This window comes from Aquarana catesbeiana, linkage group LG04 (assembly GCF_042186555.1).
Source record: "Aquarana catesbeiana isolate 2022-GZ linkage group LG04, ASM4218655v1, whole genome shotgun sequence".
NCBI classification, from domain to species: Eukaryota; Metazoa; Chordata; class Amphibia; order Anura; family Ranidae; genus Aquarana; species Aquarana catesbeiana.
This window is the reverse complement of record NC_133327.1, coordinates 118,589,885-118,610,843: the sequence shown is the minus strand read 5'-3', so window position 1 is coordinate 118,610,843 and position 20,959 is coordinate 118,589,885.

The window sequence follows — 20,959 nt, the reverse complement described above, 5'->3', positions numbered from 1 at the left end:
CTTTACTTTTGCATTATTAAATTGCAAATTATGAAGGTACTATGTACATATACCTATCAGCCATAACTTTATGACTGCTCACCTAATATTGAGTAGGTCCCCTCTTTTGCCTCATGAACAGTCCTGGCCTGTCACGGTATGGACTCCACTAGACCTCTGAAGGCATGCTGTGGTATCTGGAACCAAGCCGTCAGTAGCAGGTCCTTTAAGACCTGTAAGTTGCAAAGTGGTTTCTCCGTGGATCAGACTTGTTTTTCCAGCACATCCCACATAAGATTGAGATATGAAAAATTTGGAGGCCAAGTCAACACCTCAAACTCATTGTTGTGTTCCTCTTAAACCATTCTTGAACCATTATTGCAGTGTTGCTGGGTGACTTATTCTGCTGAAAAGGCCCCTGCCATCGGGGGAATACTGTTTCCATGAAGGAGTGTATTTGGTCAGTGACAGTGCTTAGGTAGGTGGTATAAGTGGAAGTGTCCTCCCTTGTGGGACTTTTATGGCCCAACTGGTAATTTAGAACAGTCACAGTATGAAAAAGCAGAAAAGCAAGAAAAATTGAACAATATTTATAAAAAATATATAAATTTTATTTAAATAATGAATAAAAGGTCTGTATATTCACAACAGAGGTGGCTGGTGAACATGTAGGTCAACATAACATAGCAATTAAGATGTAATACTCATAAGTCCAGGACTACCGTGATGTTGCCACCAGGGCAGATATCCAAGGACCACAACTGACGCCTTTCAGAATCCCTTCTTTCTTCAGGGGTGTATATATTGATAGAGCATATTATATCTATAATAGAATAAATAAGAAATCATAGAAAAAAATGGTTTGTATAGGATTGAACTTACATGTTTGACAGAGGTTCATAAAAACAAATGCATCAGCCACAGAATATTAAAAACATGCAGCAAAGTCCATCCACAGGTCCTTGAAAACCAAAACTGCTCACAAGATGAGCTTTGCTATTATTCTCCATGCTAACTAAGTGATAATAATCTAATCATTATATGTGCTTGGATTCTTTGCTGCCATGTACAGATATACCTCCCTTTTTTGATTTTTTTGGTTTATACTGCTGTGCAGATTATTATATTTTGTTAATTTTTTTACTTTTTTTTATATAGATTATGAACCAGGCATGGCACTCATCTTGTCTGTCTCTGCCTGACTGAGAGTGTTCCATTGCCTGGTCTCACTGGTTTTCACTGTGACTTTGCCGGCCTTGTGAGCAGTTTTGGTTATCAAGGACCTGTGGATGGACTTTGCTGCATGTTTTTAATATTCCGTGGCTGATGCATTTGTTTTTTATTAACCTCTGTCAACATGAAAGTTCAATCCTATTCAAACTGTACAAACAATGAATGGACATATTTTTCTGTGTGTGTTCCTCTGTGCTCCATTTTTTTCTAATATTTCTTATTTATTCTATTATAGAAATAATATGCTCTATCAATATATACACCCCTGAAGAAAGAAGGGATTCTGAAACGCGTCAGTGTGGTCCTTGGATATCTGCCCTGGTGGCAACATCACGGTAGTCCACGGCGTTCAGTGGTAGTAGACTTGAATTGAATGGTGAAAGTAGCAGCCACAGCAGATCTAAAAGATTTAGGAAAGTATAATATTAAAAAAAAATAAAGTTAAACCCCCTTAGTGGCAAAACAGTTTCTCAGTTTCATTTGCAAGCTTCTTCATTTGTAGTACCACACCATATTGTCTTAAAAAAATGCATATTCCAAAGACGAAGCAGTTTTATTCTGAAATAAAAATGTGTTGATATTATTTCAGAGACATAAGTCATACATATAACACAGTGGATGGAAACTATGTGCACAGTTTAATTAGGCTGCAAAGTAAGATGGGGAAACAAAACAGTTTTTATTATTCAATAATAATTAGATGGTATTATTTCAAAGCCAAAATGCTGAAATATAGTACAGTCAGTGGACAGTATGTAAGCAGCTTTATTAAGCCATAATGTAAAAGGCAGAGACAAAGTAGGTTTTATCATAAAATACAGAACAGACGTGCTTGTAATTAGAGGGCAGATGCTAACAACAAAGTGACAGTTAACATATCCAGCTGGTTTCAAACCTTGGGAATACATCCTCAGACCACAATCTGGGCATGATCCTAGACACCGACCTTCCAATCAAACAGGATGTATCAACTGTAATCAGGTTTGCCTTTCATTATCTCATAAATATTACTGCAATGAAACATCTGATATGCCAAGATTAGCCTATGCTTTGTTTCATCCAGATCATATATTACTGGAAATCCCTTTACTGTGGTCTCGTCTCCCTGAGAAAGAACTACATAATTTGCAGATGGTAAAGAATGCATCACCTAGCATACTCACCCATTAACGCCTGCATTACCACATCACCACAATTCTTTACTCCCTACACTGGCTTCTAATTAAATGGTGTACATCCTTCAAAATTGACCTACTCACTTATAAAACCCTAAATAAAGTGGGCTTCACCTATCTAACTTCTGGTTTTTCATACTCCCACACTCTCCCTCTGCTCCTCGGAAAACGGTAGATTATACATGCCTAGAGTCATCTCAGGCATTATTAGGCATATTGTGCATGCACAATTTTGAACACATTGCCATCTATTGCCCATGAAGCACCCTCTTTGGATGTTTTTCAAAGTAAATACAAAACAGATCCCAAGACACCAAAGCTTAGAGCAACACCTGACAAATTTGCTTTTTTAATATCCCAACAATTTGATGGGCACTTTGAGTCTTGAGGGGGAAAAGTGCTATATAATTATTACTACTAAAATTACTTTCTTCTGGGGAAAATAGCAGTTTGCACTTCCTGCTGTTGGTGTATTATACCTGTTTTTTGCCTACACTTTAGACCCCATGCTCACGTTTCAGTTCTACAACACTTTGCTTAGTTAAAAGAGAAGTTCAGGATTTCTTTTTTAAGAATCATTATACTTACATAGCTGAATGCAGCATCTCTCCAATGCAGCATCTGTCCCTCGCCGGCTCTAAGACTAAAAAATGAGCGATCAAACACAGCTGATCGCTCAGTTCTCAGAGCTCCGTGAGAAGAGAGCTGGTGACTGTCAGTGACCGGACTCTGGTCTGCTCCCCCCCGTGCTCTCTGGAGCACTGGGCAGTGGAGGGGGTGGGAGCCAGGTGCTGGTCCAGGGTTGTGGGCGGATTCCGACCATATTGTTGCAATTTTTCCCCAGCCTGGAACGGCTCTGTGATGTCTGTCTGCTGAAAACGGGTCACAGGAGTGCAGAACGAACTGCAGCCAAACCAGCTTTGGTTGTACTTCTCCTTTAAGGATGTCCTGTAACATACGTAACCATATTATAGGATGTCCTCTCTAATCCAAATGGTTTGACTCACCATACTCATTCCCCATGTTCCTTTGGGTGCATGTCTATGCAATGCTTTTGTTAAAGCGGACCTTCAGTCATTTTTTTAACTTTCAATCTATTAAATCTTATGCCCTTGTTGTTTTAACTTTGGATAGTAAAACATTTTTTTTCCGCCAGTAAATACTTTATACAGCCCACTTCCTGGTTCTTGTCTGGTAAAAAGCCTAGGATTATGACATCATGCACAGCTCTCTCTCTCACTCTCGTGAGAGTTTGCCAGGAAGGGAGGGGGATGAGTCATAAGAGGGCCAGAGCTGCAGAGCTGGAGGTGTGCCTCTGTGTGTCTGTGTAAATCTAGGAAGTGAACAGGCAGCAGCTTCTGCTGCCCACAGTTAAAATGGTTGCAGCCAGACTCTGTGGAGGGAGATTTCTGCAGCAAATTTGGCAAGTACAGAAACACAGTGTATTTAAAATAATATGCAAAGTAGTTGGAGGGAAGCTTCAGAATGGCAAAGATGTTTCTTTTACAAATTATGTAAGCAGACTCCTCTTTAAAAACGTAGTGGTGACTGCACCTGCAAGCATCTAAAACAAAAATTGACAGTGGGAAGCTGTCATGGATAATCATGGTAATATTATCGCTTTTATACATGATGGGTACAGGTTTGGAAGTTGGTACAGCCAAGGTTCGTTCCAAACGTCTGTTTGGACTGAACCTTAAGCTCATTCCTAATCATGACCTTGGCTGTGCCAGTTGTGTCAGTAAATTTCAATCTGGTAGGTTGGCAACACTGGCTACAGTCCAGGTTACAGCTGCATAAAGAGGATTAATACATATATACATTCTTTTCCTTTTTTTAATATATACTTTGCATAAGTGTGAGGATTTACTAAAGCATTTTTTTTTCATTTTGGATAGAGTAAGGAAGGGTTATAATCCCTGTTTCCCATAGGTGATATTTCCCTTCACTTCCTGTCCCATAGTCAAAACAGGAAGTGACAGAAAATCTCTTGAAAGTGTGGGAATCCTGGGGTTCCACCAGAGTCACCAGAATTAGCATTCCTATTAGAAGATTTCCCCTTTATTAGGCCCCTTTCACACTGGGGCGGTCTGCAGGCGCTATTGTGCTAAAAATAGCGCCTGCAAACCGACCCGAAAGTGCCACTGCTTTGTCTTCAAAGGGCTTTCACACTGGAGAGGTGCGGACGGGAAAAAAAGTCCTACCAGCAGCATCTTTGGAGCGGGGAAGGAGCGGTGTATACCTGCCCATTGAAATCAATGGGGCAGCGCGGCTATACCGCCGGCAAAGCACCTCTAAAGAGGTGCATTGTGGTGGTTTTAACCCTTTCTCGGCCGCTAGTGGGGGTAAGACCGCCCCGCTAGCGGCCGAATACCAACGGTAAAGCGCCGCTACCACCGACGCCGCCCCTGCCCCAGTGTGAAAGGGGCCTTACTGTTCTGAAGTCAACCCACAATTTGGGATTTTCTTTTACTTTCACTTTCAATAACAACATGAAATAGGACAAATAGCAAGGGTGAATCTCCCTAAAGGGCCCACAGACAGCAACAAAAATGGACGTGTTCTTTCATACCGCCCAACTTTTTGAGATGGGAATTAGGGACACCTATCAGCAAAAGTATGCAGGCATAGGATACACCCCTTGCCACGCCCCCTTAAAGGAGAATTGTACAAAAAAGCAAGATTGGTTAAATCCACAAGTTCTTTTTTTATCACTACTATTCCTTTATATTGGCTTTTGGAATTTACAAATGCAGCCATTTATAAATCAGATGAAAGGTTTAGCACTGGAAAACACTTTTTGATAGATAAAAAGTGCATTTTATATACATCTATATAGATCAGACCAAAATGAGGGACAAATGAGGAGGAGTGAGGGACATTGTTCCAAATCAGGGACAGTCCCTCGGAATCAGGGACAATTGGGAGCTATGGTTCTTTTCCCATACGAGAATGGAATGGCGGTGGCAGCAATCGAGACCCGATTGAAAAATTGGCTGGGGTGTCAACACTGCGGGATCCCTGGACAGGTAAGTGTCATATTATTAAAAGTGAGCAGCTACAGTATTTGCTGCTGACTTTAAATTTTTGGAGGGGGGCTGGAGCTCCGCTTTAAGACACACAGCCCAGCTAAGCCCCGCCCCCTGTTTTCTGCTCACAGGTTGGCTCCCGCTGCTCTCAGCCAAGCCTGTGAGAGAGGGGAGAAAAGCTGCTGCGGACACAAACAGTACTGAACCAAGATCAGGCTCAGGTAAGTATTAGAGGGGCTGCAGGGGGAGCAGCACTTAAAAGGTTTTTTATGGGGTGGAGCTTGCCCCAGACAGTGATGGACGCCTGAGAGCGGAGCTCTATCACTATAAGGGACCCAACGGCACACAGCAGGCTGCAGAGCCAGGGAAATCGCCACCCAGACATGCCAATACCGAAGCCTCACCCCGGAGAACCCACCAATCGCAATGGTGAAGAGGGAGGGGGAACGGAGGCCACAGAAACTGATGGCCTTCTTTACACATGGGCCTAAGCAAGATGGCACTGGCTCCTCTGCACCAACAGCATCTAGTACTCCTCACCAGGTGCTCCACACTAGCCATCCACCTAAAAGAACCTCACCTCCTAAAAGCCAACAATCTCCCCTTCATGCCCCTACCTCAGGGAGTCCGGAGAAGGCGAGATTCAGGATGGATGGATTGGATCCTGGACACGAGGGGAGCCCGGGTTTAGATTCAGGGGATGACACCAGGGAGCTGCCTGAGTCTTTTGATCATTTCCCCACAAGCAATCAGCCAGTATTAGATACAACCCTGAAAGACATGTTAGTCTCTATGCGGAGTTCATTACATACAGACATGCTATCATGTATACATAAATTTGGAATTGAAATACAGGCAGTAACTTCCAGGGCGGACCACACTGAGACAAAGATGGGGGAGTTAGCCACCACTATCAACGATATGATAGATGCCCGTGACAATAAAGAGGAGGAGATGGGGCGGAGCTTGCCGGGGACCGCGATGGCCGCATGAGAATGGAGCTCCAGACTCACCAGGGACACAGCAGCACATAGCAGCCCACACAGCAATGATCCAGACACCCTGAATCGGCCACTACACCCCACGGAAGCTGGCCGACATGACGAACAAGTGGAAGCGGCACCAGAAGCCACAGAGGCTGACAGCCTATTTCACACTGGGGCAGAAGCAAGATGGTGCCGGCTCTCCTGTACCATCTGCAGCCAGCACTCCCCAGCACATGCAGAAAAAGAATAATCCTCCTAAAAGGAATATACCACCGAGTAGCCAACACTCCCCTCTATCTACATCTGTATCTGGGAGCCCTGAGAAGGCCAGATTCTGACTGGATGGCACAGATCCTACTGGTGAGGTGAGCATGGGACTAGACTCTGGGGATGACACCAGGGAGCTCCCTGACTCAATAGATCATTTCCCCACTAGCAATCAGAGGGTATTAGATACCACTCTTAAGGATATGCTGGTATCCCTTAGAAGTTCACTCCACAATGACATGATGACGTGTTCATAAGTTTGGGAAAGAAATACAGTCAGTGTCTGCAAGGGTGGATCATGTAGAAACAAAGATGGGGGGGTGTGCTTCCACAATTAACAGTCTCATTGATGCACATGACACTAAGGAAGAGGAGATGGAGGCAGTTAGGGCCAAAATTGCTGACATCGAGGACCGTTCCAGAAGGAACAACCTAAAGATAAGGGGGGGTCCCTGAATCCATTCAACAGTCAGAACTGCGCAACTATGTTGCTCAAGTGTTCACTTCCATTCTGCCTGACTCTTACAGAACTGGATGTTACAGTGGACAGAATTAATTCATTGCCAAAACCCTCTTATCTCCCAGATAAAGTGCTAAGAGACATTATATTGCGCTTGCATTTCTTTCACGTAAAAGAATGCCTAGTGTCTGCTGCGCGCAACAAGGACCTCCTTCCTGTACAATACAAAGAGTTGGAATTCTTCACTGATCTGTCCCAATTCAGTCTACAAAAAAGGAGGAGCCTTAACACCATATCCAAAGCTCTAAGGAACCACAAGATTGCCTATAGATGGGGGTTCCCAACCAAACTGATCATCACTAAAGATGGGAAAGAATACATAGTGGATTCCCTCACAAAAGGCCTAGATCTGCTGAGAACATGGCACATCATCCCTTATGACCCCCCACAGGGGACCAACAACCACAGTCCTGAATGTCCTATGGAGGACTGGAATCTGGTCAACTCTAAGAATGCTCGCACACACTGTTAAATTGTACAATGGGCAGACTATAATCCAACTTTTTTGTCCCTTTTCTGGAGACACCCTGCTAAGCTAGACTTTTATTTTTTTCCCCTCAAGTTTGAGTGGCTATAAGCTACACCCAGGTCACCATGACCTACAACTGCTTTTTGCGGACCCTTGTTTTTGTTTTTCTCACCCTATGTTCACCAACCTGTTTAACACTTCTTTTCACAGTTAGTTATGCAGATACCTTCCTGTCTACTTGGAGCCAAAAGGAAGAGCGCCTACCTGTTCAGATACATCTTGAAGCTGACACCTCATCTGTAGTGATCTGGGAACTCTCGCCACTTGATGTAAGTGTTACACACACATCATGCACCTGCGTCCACCTCTGCTCATTTTACCATGACAATTACCTTTTTAACTATTAATGCCAAAGGGCTCAACCACCCGGCAAAGAGGAAATCATTGTGGAATGAAGCAATCCAACATCACTGTGACATCCTCTGCGCCCAGGAGACCCATTTCCATAGCCAAATGATGCCCAAATGCACTCACCCCAAATTTCCCCATGTTTTTACAGCAAATACCACAGTCAAAAAGAAAGGGGTACTAACTGCTATTAGAGACATGGTTGCATTTGCACTGCACAAAGTAATAGCAGATCCCCTAGGATGCTATCTCATTCTCATATGTGACATTAACTCTACTACTTATACGGTGGCATCATACTGCGCATTATATGCCAGGTTTCCAAAAAAGTCAGACAGGTGCAAAAAGGCTTTCTCCTGTTTTGCAGAGATTTTAATCTCCCTCCTGATCCTCAAATGGACTCTACGTCCTGTTCAAACAGACACCACCACTCGCTACAATCAACACTGCATACTCATGAACTATATGACGCCTGGAGACGCCTTCATGGCACGGAAAAAGACTACTCCTTTTTCTCGACAAGCCACAGAATTTACACAAGGTTAGATCTCTTCCTCATGGATAAATGGCTGATATCTAAAATCACAGCCTCAAAGATCAACAACATCACCTGGTCGGATCACGCCTCGGTGACGCTTTTGGTTGATGACTCGCCAAATGTTAATACTAACTTCGTTTGGCGGTCCAACCCGAGGCTTTCCAGGCTGATGCCTCCAACAGCGCCCTTCAGAAAGACTTAATTGATTTTTTCTCCTGCAATGTAAACTCAGCGTCAGACCCCCTGGTTATATGGAATGCCCATAAGGCATACATGAGAGGGGTTCTAATAAAATTGGGAGCAAGGGCTAAGAGACAGAGGAGACAGCGTATACAAGATATAATTTCTAAAATCCACACTCTAGAAACCAAAAACAAAACAAATGCTTCCCCAATAGTATCAGAACAATTAACACAGCTTAGGTATGAACTACGCCTAATCCTACTCGATAATTTTGAAAAAGCCTCTAAACGTCTTAAAACGACCTATTGCATAAGTGGCAACAAGGCCGGGAGACTTTTAGCCAATCGTCTCAAAGGGTAGAGACACAAAACAAAAATTCCATATGTACTACATCCCAAAACTCAAGAAAAGTTACACCATGCACGGGCTATAGCTGATGCATTCAGCTGCTATTATAGCTCTCTATAATTTATGAGAGGACTGAGCCACGATTCAACCCACAAAGTCCATGATCTCAGACTTTCTTGACAAGATTAAACTCCCCCACCTATCAGATGCCCAGCTAGAGGATCTAACTTGCCCCTTTTGCAGAAGCAGAGGTTGCCAAAATCATTGACTCTCTTCCCAACAATAAGTCACCGGGGCCTGATGGCTTTACGGGGAAATACTATAAAACATTTAACTCTTGACTACCCCCACACTTAGCAGAAATTTATAATACTGCTGTCTCCTCTTCCTCTTTCCCACCGGAAATGTTAAAAGCTTTGATAGTGGCTAGGGATGAGCTGACTGTTCGAGTCGATCATGAGTTCGACTTGAACTTCGGCTGTTCGATCGTTCGACGAACATTCGCGACAAGTTCGAGCGGCGCAAATGGACCATAATGCATTGCGTCATCGCAGTGCTTTGCTGGCTGATGATTGGCCAAGCATGCACTATGACCTGCATGCTTTGGCCAATCACAGCGCCATAAGCAAGCAGGGTGCCTTTGGCCAATTATGGCTCAGGGGGTAAAGTATACACACTATATAAGGCCGCCTGCACGTCTGCCCTGTGTAGTGTGTTGCTGATGTTATAGAGAGATAGATAGAGAGAGAGAGTGTGTGTCATTTCATTTACTTTGAGCAGGCAGTTTATTCAGTTAGCTAGATCTCACTGCAGACCGTTCCTGCTGTACTATTTCTAATCTACTTCAGGCAGGCAGTTGATCCTGTTTAGCTAGATCTCACTGCAGACCATTCCTGCTCTACTGTTACTAATATACAGTTGCAATAAAAAGTATGTGAACCCTTTTGGAATGATATGGATTTCTGGACAAATTGGTCATAAAATGTGATCTGATCTTCATCTAAGTCACAACAATAGACAATCACAGTCTGCTTAAACTAATAACACACAAAGACGTAATGTTACCATGTTTTTATTGAACACACCATGTAAACATTCACAGTTCAGGTGGAAAAAGTATGTGAACCCCTGGATTTAATAACTGGTTGAACCTCCTTTGGCAGCAATAACTTCAACCAAACGTTTCCTGTAGTTGCAGATCAGACGTGCACAACAGTCAGGAGAAATTCTTGACCATTCCTCTTTACAGAACTGTTTCAGTTCAGCAATATTCTTGGGATGTCTGGTGTGAATCGCTTTCTTGAGGTCATGCCACAGCATCTCAATCGGGTTGAGGTCAGGACTCTGACTGGGCCACTCCAGAAGGCATATTTTCTTCTGTTTAAGCCATTCTGTTGTTGATTTACTTCTATGCTTTGGGTCATTGTCCTGTTGCAACACCCATCTTCTGTTGAGCTTCATCTGGTGGACAGATGGCCTTAAGTTCTCCTGAAAAATGTCTTGATAAACTTGGAAATTCATTTTTCCTTCGATGATAGCAATCCGTCCAGGCCCTGACGCAGCAAAGCAGCCCCAAACCATGATGCCCCCACCACCATAATTCACAGCTGGGATGAGGTTTTGATGTTGGTGTGCTGTGTCTCTTTTTCTCCACACATAGTGTTGTGTGTTTCTTCCAAACAACTCAACTTTGGTTTCATCTGTCCACAGAAGATTTTGCCAGTACTGCTGTGGAACATCCAGGTGCTCTTGTGCTAACTGTAAACGTGCAGCAATGTTTTTTTTGGACAGCAGTGGCTCCCTCTGTGGTATTCTCCCATGAAATCTATTCTTGTTTAGTGTTTTATGTATCGTAGATTCACTAACAGGGATGTTAGCATATGCCAGAGACATTTGTAAGTCTTTAGCTGACACTCTAGGATTCTTCTTCACCTCACTGAGCAGTCTGCGCTGTGCTCTTGCAGTCATCTTTACAGGACAAATATAGGATGGAAAAAATACTACGCTGTATAATGGTGGAATAAACCGTGCAAATAGTGACACAAGATTGACCTTCATCAATTATTACAAAAAAGTAGACCCTGACAAAATATTGAATACCAATAAGAGCAGCCGCTAAATGTGGGATACACACAAAAACATGTAAAATAAAAGGTAGCAGCGCTAATACCATTAATGACAAACATTAAATTGTGATAAACACCAAAATAGAAAATATACAGTATATTGCATAAATAATCATGTATAAAAAATCATATATAAAAAATTGTCCATCTGAATAAATGTGAAAAGCCTTAAGCCCATATCTCAATCTTCATTGTGACAATTCAATAAGAAGAGTGAATATTTCCTCCACCGCACCGCTGTGGTGACACCATATAAAATGCACGCTTACCACAAGGCAAGCTCTAAAAGCTTGCGACCTTTTACCCGGTCGAGGCCTTTATCCAGAGGGAATATCTGGGGGGCAGTATTCCACCAAGCCTCACGGAGGGACCAGTCACAGCACAGATCAATTAGGCATACAAATCCAAGGTACCAGAATGGATAACACTCGGGAGTTCCCCAAAAAAGGAAAGGAATCGACATAGCGTAATCCTGATAACTTGCGTTTATTAAAAAATTTTAAAAAGCACTTACAATGTAGTAGAAGTAAAACAGCAAATAGCAATCAGCCGGCTGGCTAAAGTGAACACCCGTCCTGCAGACGGTACACGCGGTACACGTTCCGCGTGTACCATCTGCAGGACGGGTGTTCGCTATAGCCGGCCGGCTGATTGCTATTTGTACAGAAATCCATATCATTCCAAAAGGGTTCACATACTTTTTATTGCAACTGTACTTCAGGCAGTTTGTTGATTTTGTTAGCTGCAGTGTATTTCATATATGGTTGTCCCGATACCAATACTAGTATCGGTATCGGCAATGATACCGAGCATTTGCCCAAGTACATGTACTCGGGCAAATGCTCCCGATGCTTCCGCCGATACCTGTACAGTCATCGGTGATCGGCGTGTGGGGGAGTTACAGCTTTCAGCTGCTTTAGTGACATACAGCGGTGATCGGTGCTTGTAACTCCCCCACACGTGATCACCGCTGACTGTCACCTCATCCTCCATGCCCCCTCCGTTCCTCTGTCCCCCTCCGCTGTCCCCCTCGGTTCCTCTTTACCCCTCCGCTGTCCCCCTCCATTCCTCTGTCCCCCTCCATTCCTCTGTCCCCCTCCGTTCCTCTGTCCCCCTCCGCTGTCCCCCTCCGTTCCTCTGTCCCCCTCCGTTCCCCTGTCCCCCTCTGCTGTCCCCCTCCATTCCTCTGTCCCCCTCCGTTCCTCTGTCCCCCTCCGCTGTCCCCCTCCGTTCCTCTGTCCCCCTCCGTTCCGCTGTTCCGCTGTCCCCCTCTCCTTCTCTGTCCCCCTCCGTTCCGCTGTCCCTCTCTCTTCCTCTGTCCCCCTCCGTTCTGCTGTCCCTCTCCGCTGTCCCTCTCCGTTGTGCTGTCCCTCTCCACTGTGTGAATGGACAGAGTCAGCTGACTCTGTCCATTCACATAACTGAAACATTGTAATCTCTTGTGATTACGATGTCTCAGTTTTATGAATGGAGAGGAGCCGCTGTCTTCTCTCCATTCATTCTTAGTGCAGCTGAGGCTGCAGAGAAAGGGACTGGGGAATCTCTATCCTCTGTCTCTTTCTCTGTCTCAAGGGGGAGATATCAGGGGTCTTAACAGACCCCCAACAGGGCTGATTAAAAAAAAAAAAAACACATATTGCAATAAAGAATTAAAAAAAAATTATTGTAAAAAATAATAAATGTAAATAAAAAAAAACACACAGACACCGTTCACCCCCTCCTCCCCCCCTAAAAAAAAAGAAAAAAAAAAACCACTGTCACGTGACATTAAAAAGAAAAGTATCGGTAATCGGTATCGGCGAGTACTTGAAAAAAGTATCGGTACTTGTACTCGGTCCTAAAAAGTAGTATCGGGACAACCCACAACCCTAACATATATATAGTCAGACTGCTATATATATATATATATATATATATATATATATATATATATATATCCACTGTATCCAGTTTAGCTAGATCTCACTGCAGAACGTTCCTGCTCTACTGTTTCTAATATACTTCAGGCAGTCAGTTGATTCAGTTAGCTGCTGTGTATTTCATATATATATATATACAGTCAGTCTAATATATATATATATATATATATATATATATATATCTATATATATAGATATATATCTATATATATCTATATATATAGATATATATAGATATATATATATATATACACACTGTATACAGTTTAGCTAGATCTCACTGCAGACTGTTCCTGGTGTACTGTTGCTAATATACTTCAGACAGGCAGTTGATTCAGCTAGCTGCAGTTCATTTAATATATATATACAGGCTTGTATATATATATATATATATATATATATATATATATATATATATATATATATAAATATATATATATATATATATATAGTCTAGCCAAGCCTATACCTGACTGCAGGCCATTCCTGGAGTACGTGTTCAAAGACACTTTGGCAGGTGACTCAGTGATGTGCAGTTCATAAAATATATATCCACTGCATTGTTGTCCAGCCAAGCCTATACCTGACTGTAGGCCATTCCTGGACTACATGTTCAAAGACACTTTCAGGCAGGTGACTCAGTGAGCTGCACTTCATTTAATATCTATCTATCTATCTATCTATCTATCTATCTATCTATCTATCTATCTATCTATCTATCTATCTATCTATCTATCTATCTATCTATCTCTATATATATATATATATATATATATATATATATATATATATAAAGGCTTGTATATACAGTGGGGACGGAAAGTATTCAGACCCCCTTACATTTTTCACTCTCTGTTATATTGCAGCCATTTGCTAAAATCATTTAAGTTAATTTTTTTTCCTCATTAATGTACACACAGCACCCCATATTGACAGAAAAACACACAATTGTTGACATTTTTGCAGATTTATTAAAAAAGAAAAACCTTGAGATGGTTCTAAACCTTCATTTGAGTCCAGCTATGTTTGATTATACTGATTGGACTTGATTAGGAAAGCCACACACCTGTCTATATAAGACCTTACAGCTCACAGTGCATGTCAGAGCAAATGAGAATCATGTGGTCAAAGGAACTGCCTGAAGAGCTCAGAAACTGAATTGTGGCAAGGCACAAATCTGGCCAAGGTTACAAAAACATTTCTGCTGCACTTAAGGTTCCTAAGAGCACAGTGGCCCATATAATCCTTAAATGGAAGACGTTTGGGATGACCAGAACCCTTCCTAGAGCTGGCTGTCCAGCCAAACTGAGCTATCGGGGGAGAAGAGCCTTGGTGAGAGAGGTAAAGAAGAACCCAAAGATCACTGTGGCTGAGCTCCAGAGATGCAGTCAGGAAATGGGAGAAAGTTGTAGAAAGTCAACAATCACTGCAGCCCTCCACCAGTCGGGGCTTTATGGCAGAGTGGCCCTACGGAAGCCTCTCCTCAGTGCAAGATACATGAAAGCCCGCATGGAGTCATCATCTGTCCAATACAGTCCCAGCAGTGAAGCATGTTGGTGGCAGCATCATGCTGTGGGGGTGTTTTTTAGCTGCAGCGACAGGACGACTGGTTGCAATTGAGGGAAAGATAAATGCGGCCAAGTACAGGGATATCCTGGACGAAAACCTTCTCCAGAGTGCTCAGGACCTCAGACTGGGCCGAAGGTTTACCTTCCAACAAGACAATGACCCTAAGCACATAGCTAAAATAACGAAGGAGTGGCTTCACAACAACTCCGTGACTGTTCAGCCAGAGCCCTGACTTAAACCCAATTGAGCATCTCTGGAGAGACCTAAAAATGGCTGTCCACCAACGTTTACCATCCAACCTGACAGAACTGGAGAGGATCTGCAAGGAGGAATGGCAGAGGATCCCCAAATCCAGGTGTGAAAAATATGTTGCAAAGGGTGCTTCTACTAAATACTGAGTAAAGGGTCTGAATACTTAGGACCATGTGATATTTCAGTTTTTCTTTTTTAATAAATCTGCAAAAATGTCAAGAATTCTGTGTTTTTCTGTCAATATGGGGTGCTGTGTGTACATAATGAAGAAAAAAAAATCAACTTAAATGATTTTAGCAAATGGCTGCAATACAACAAGGAGTGAAAATTTTAAGGGGATCTGAATACTTTCAATTCCCACTGTATATAGTCTAGCCAAGCCTATACCTGACAGTAGGCCATTCCTTGGGCACCACATGCTTGACAAGACATATGTTGAGCTGCCATGCAGTCCGTTGGCAACAGTACTTAAAAGACCCACACCAAAGAACAAGGCAGACCACTCCTTGCTCCTCATCAGCTGGGATCTCCAACCCCACTATACCTTCAGTCCTCTCAGAGACCTACACTGAGAGGAATGAAGGTGTAGAATTAGGTGTCCCAAGCACTTCCGGGCAATCTGCTAGAGGTACACCAACATCCGATTGTAGCAGGCAAATTTCTCTACCCCAGTTGCTAAACCGGCAAAAGAAATTAGTTCCCAACTATCCACATGCTCAGCGGCTAAATGCTAGTTTGGCTAAACTGCTGGCACTCCAACTGCTGCCTTTTCAGCTGGTAGACTCTGCCCCCTTTTGAGAATTTGTGGAATGTGCGGTACCTCAGAGGCAGGTTCCCAAACGCCAATTTTTTTCTCGGAAGGCCATTCCGGCTCTCTACCGACATGTGGAAGGCAATGTCTTGGTCTCGTTGGACAGGGCGGTCAGCGGTAAGGTGCATATATTACCGCTGACTCATGGTCCAGCAGGCATGGACAGGGACGTTACCTTTCTTTCACGGTGCACTGGGTAACCCTGCTGGCAGCTGGGAACGATGCAGGCCAGGGTGCAGTATTGTTGGAGCTTGTTCCACCACCACGCCTCCAAAATGCTGGTAGTGGTGATTCAGCCACACCTCTCTCCTCCACCCCCTCCTCTTCTTCTTCCTCTATGGCCTCTTCCTGTGCAGATTTGTCCTCAGAACCAGCGGTGCTCCATAGGCGTTCTAGGGGCTACGCAAGCACTCAGGCAAAAAAGATGCCATGCGGTGCTTAAGTTGGTCTGCTTAGGGGACAGGAGCCACACTGGGGCAGAGATTCTGGCGGCTCTGCAGGGGCAGGCTCAGAGGTGGTTGACGCCATGCCAGCTTCAGCCACGAATGGTGGTTTGCGACAATGGCACCAACCTCCTCTCCGCCCTCCGATAGGGACACTTCACCCATGTTCTCTGTTTGGCTCACGTCCTTAATTTGGTGGTGCAGCCGTTCTTGTGCAGGTACCCGGGCTTACAGGATGTCCTCAGGCAGGCCAGGAAAGTCTGTAGGCATTTCCGCCGGTCATATAATGCCAGTGCTCGGCTGGCTGACCTCCAAAAGGAATGCAACCTGTCCAAGAACCGCCTCATCTGTGACATGCCCACCAGGTGGAACTCAACGTTGTCAATGCTGCAGCGGCTGCACACGCAGCAGAGGGCCATCATTGACTACCTGTGTGAGTATGGCACCAGGACAGGGTCAGGGAAGCTTGGCTTTTTTTCGCCACGCCTGTGGCTCATGATCAATGATGCATGCACTGTCCTGTCACCATTTGAGGAGGCCATGAGGATGGTGACCAGTGACAGTGCATGCATCAGTGATACTGTTCCTCTTGTCTACCTGTTGGAGCACACACTGCGTGGAATAATGGACAGGGCACTTGAGGCAGAACAGAGGGAGGAAGAGGAGGACTTCCTTACCTCTCAAGGTCCCCTTTATCCAGACAGTATTCCTGCAGTCCCACCTATCACACAGGAAGAGGAGGAGGAGGATTGTGTCAGCATGGAGGTGGAGCCTGGCACTCAGCATCAGCAGCAGTCTTTAAGGGATCATTCTCAGGCCCCAGAAACCCATGGACTTGTACGTGGATGGGAGGAGGTGGCTGCGGATAATGTCGTCCTTAGTGACCCAGAAGACTCCCAACCGAATGCCTCAGCAAACCTCTGCTGCATGGCCTCCCTGATCCTGCAAAGTCTGCAAAAGGACCCTCGGGTTCGTGGTGTCAAGGAGAGGGATCAGTACTGGCTGGCAACTCTTTTTGATCCACGTTACAAGGGTAAGGTGGCAGAACTTATCCAGCCATCGCAGAGGGAGCATAGGATGAAACATCTTCGGGAGGCCTTGCAGAAAGTTTTGTGCAATGCGTTTCCAGAGCCTGGGAGGTTACAATTTCCTGGTCCTCCTGGACAACGTGTTGCTGAGGCTTCGGTCAGTCACAGAAGGAGCCGTGGAGACGGTGGCTGTCTAACCGATGCGTTCAGACAATTTTTTAGTCCGCAGCCCCAAGGTCTGATCGGTTCCAGCAACCATCGCCAGCGTCTTTTGTACATGGTGCAGGAATACCTAGGGGCAAGATCAGACTTGGAGACCTTTCCAACCGAAAATCCACTGGGTTACAGGGTCTTGAGGATGGATCACTGGCCAGAGCTTGCACAGTATGCAATTGAGCTACTGGCCTGTCCTGCATCCAGCGTTCTTTCGGAATGCACATTCAGTGCCGCTGGAGGCTTTTTAACCGATCACAGAGTGCGCCTGTCCACCGACTCGGTTGATCGGCTCACCTTCATAAAAATAAATCAGTCTTGAATCACCAGCTACCAAGCGCCTGATGCTGATGTAACCGATTCATTTTTTTATGAATGTGAGATCCCTTGAAGACTGCCTATGCTGATGCTGAGTGACTATCCTACTCCTCCTCAATGTTCATGTTGATAGCTTTTAAGAACATTTTTGGTTCTGGGCACCACCACCACTACCTAAGGCGCAATTTTTCTCACCCTGTTTAACAGGGGCATGTAAATACAATTTTTGCTGTAATGTTTAACAGCAGGGCTCGTTCCTGCACTCAACAAGAGTATCTGTGAGGAGTTGCAGTGTTGTGGCACCACCACCACTGGCTAAGGCCCAACTTTTCTGCACCTGTTTAACAGGGGCGTGTAATTACAATTTTTGCTGTAATATTTATCAGCAGAGCTTGTTTCTGCGCTCAACAAGAGTATCTGTAAGGGGTTGCAGTGCTGTGGCACCACCACCACTGCCTAAGGCCCAATTTTCCACAGAGTGTATAGGGCAGGCCGTATAGTATATACAGGTGGCCCCCTATTTTCAAAAATCCGACTTACTATGACTCCTACTTACAAATGGAGGGAGACAACAGGAAGTGAGAGGAAATCTACCCCTAGGAAGGGAAATTCTCTCCTGTAAGAGTTAATATGGGAAAAAGGTGTCTCCTCCACTGATTTATCACCAATCCTTGTTTCCCTTAAAAAACCCCAAATTTTCAAAATCCAATTTTCATTGGGAAAGAAAGTGAGGTGAAATCTTCTGAACGGGGCACAGACAGCAAAACAAATGTTACAGGGGTGATAACCCTTCCCTATGTTTTCCAAAAAGCTTTAAAATAGAAATAATTTTTTGGCTGGAGCTACACTTACAAAACGTACTTGTTCCAAATTACAAACAGATTCTACATAAGAACAAACCTATAGTCCCTGTCTTGTTTACACCGCCTGTATACTGCTGTTCAGAGTATATAGGGCCTGGGGGCCCAACCCCTTTTCTTTTTTTAATTTAGGTGCAGGGTTCCCCCTAATATCCATACAAGACCCAAAGGGCCTGGTAATGGGCTGGGGGGGGGGGCAACATTACATTACAGCCGCAAGCAGTTTTAAATGACTTTTTTTCCTTTAGAAATTTTATTTTGTGCAGGGACTGTTGTAAACGCGGGAAACACGTGCCACTTTACAGGCATACTATAGAAACCCCCCAGGTACGATATTTAAAAGAATATTTCACTTTTATTTTTCCACTTTAAGCATCATTAAAATCACTGCTCCCGAAAAAACATCCATTTTTAAAACTTTCTTTTCCATTGATACATGTCCCCTGGGGCAGCACCCGGGTCCTCAAACCCTTTTTAGGTCAATAACTTGCATATTAGCCTTTAAAATATTAGCCTTTAAAATTTGCACTTTTGATTTCTCATGTTTGAGTCCTATAGACTTTAACGTTGTTCGAATGTTTCGGTCCATTCTCATGTTCTGGATGCGAACCGAACCGGGTGGTGTTCGGCCCATCCCTAATAGTGGCATTACCGAAGCCAGGGAAGGACCCCAACACACCGCAAAATTTCAGACCCATTTTGTTGCCGAACAACGATCTAAAACTGTATGCCAAGCTCCTAGCTAATAGATTAGTGGATCTACTGCCATCTCTAATAAACCTGGACCAATCTGGGTTTACAAAGGCCAAATCACAGATGCGAGACATCTAATCAATGTCATACATCTGGCTAACAAAACGAGAACGCCTTCTCTGCTCCTGGCTTTGGATGCAAAGAAGGCGTTCGATAGCATTCACTGGGAGTACCTGGCAAGGGTGCTAACCAAGTTTGGGTTTGAAAGAAGAGGAGATGGAAGCAGTTAAAGCAAAAATTGTAGCTATCGAGCACTCTAGGAGGAACAACTTAAAAATCAGGGGTGTTCCTGAGTCAGCCCAACAATCAGATTTGCGCAATTATGCTGCACAACTGTTTATCTCTATGCTACCTGATTTCACAGAATTAGACATCACGGTAGACAGGATCCACCGTTTGCCTAAACCCTTGTACCTTCCTGATAATGTACCCAGGGACATCATTCTACGCGTGAACTTTTTTCACGTGACAGAACGCCTAATGCCCACATCACTTAACCAGGCTCTCTTCCCTCCTCAATATAAAGATCTACAATTCTTTGTTGATCTATCCCAATTCACCTGTCAAAATGCAGGAACCTTAACACCATCTCTAAAACGTTGAGGAATCACAAGATCACTTACAAGTGGGGGTTCCCAACCAAATTGATTATCACCAGAGAGAGGAAGAACCATGTGGTGGACTTTCTCGCTAAAGGTCTAACTCTACTTAAATCGTGGCATATAGTACCGAACAGCCCTCCACAGACCTTCAAATCACGCAGCCCTGAGAAAGTTGAGGATAACTGAAAGCTGGTTACATCCAGGAATGCTCATTAACACAAATGAGCTGGCCTGCAGCCATACTATGCACCTCAGCATAGGCCCCTGAAATTGTCCATTAAGCTGAAACTTTTCTCCCCCACAATCTCTTGAGTGGCATTGTGCTACACCCAGGTCACAATGACCTACATCTGTTTCCTTTGGAGTTTTCTCCTTTTTTTACTTCTCTTTTTCTATTCTTGTTTTGTAGTCAAATCCACGTATGCATTTTCACCTAGATGGATTTACTTCTAGTGAACTTTGCATATCCAGGCCAAATGCTGAGGACATTCCTTTTCTGGATCTACACAGGCAAGCCCACCAATATATGTAAGTGTTACCCACACATCCTACACACAACAATCCTCTCTTACCCTCCTTAATGACAATAACTGTTCTGACTATTAATGCCAAGAGTCTCAATCACCCTGTAAAGCACAGGTCTCTATAGAAAGAGGCAACCCAAAATAATTTGCGACATCCTCTGCGTTCAAGAGACGTACTTCCACAACAATGCCATGCCTAAATGCCTAAAGTTTCCGCACATATTTGTAGATAACGCAGATACAAAAAAGCGAGGAGGCCATAAGGGACTCGGTCACCTTTACAATACACCAAGAATTGGTTGAACCTCCCGGCCGCTATCACATTCTGATATGTGACATCAATTCTACCACCTCCACATTGGCCAACGTCTATGCGCCTAACAAGCACCAATACCGTTTCCTACGC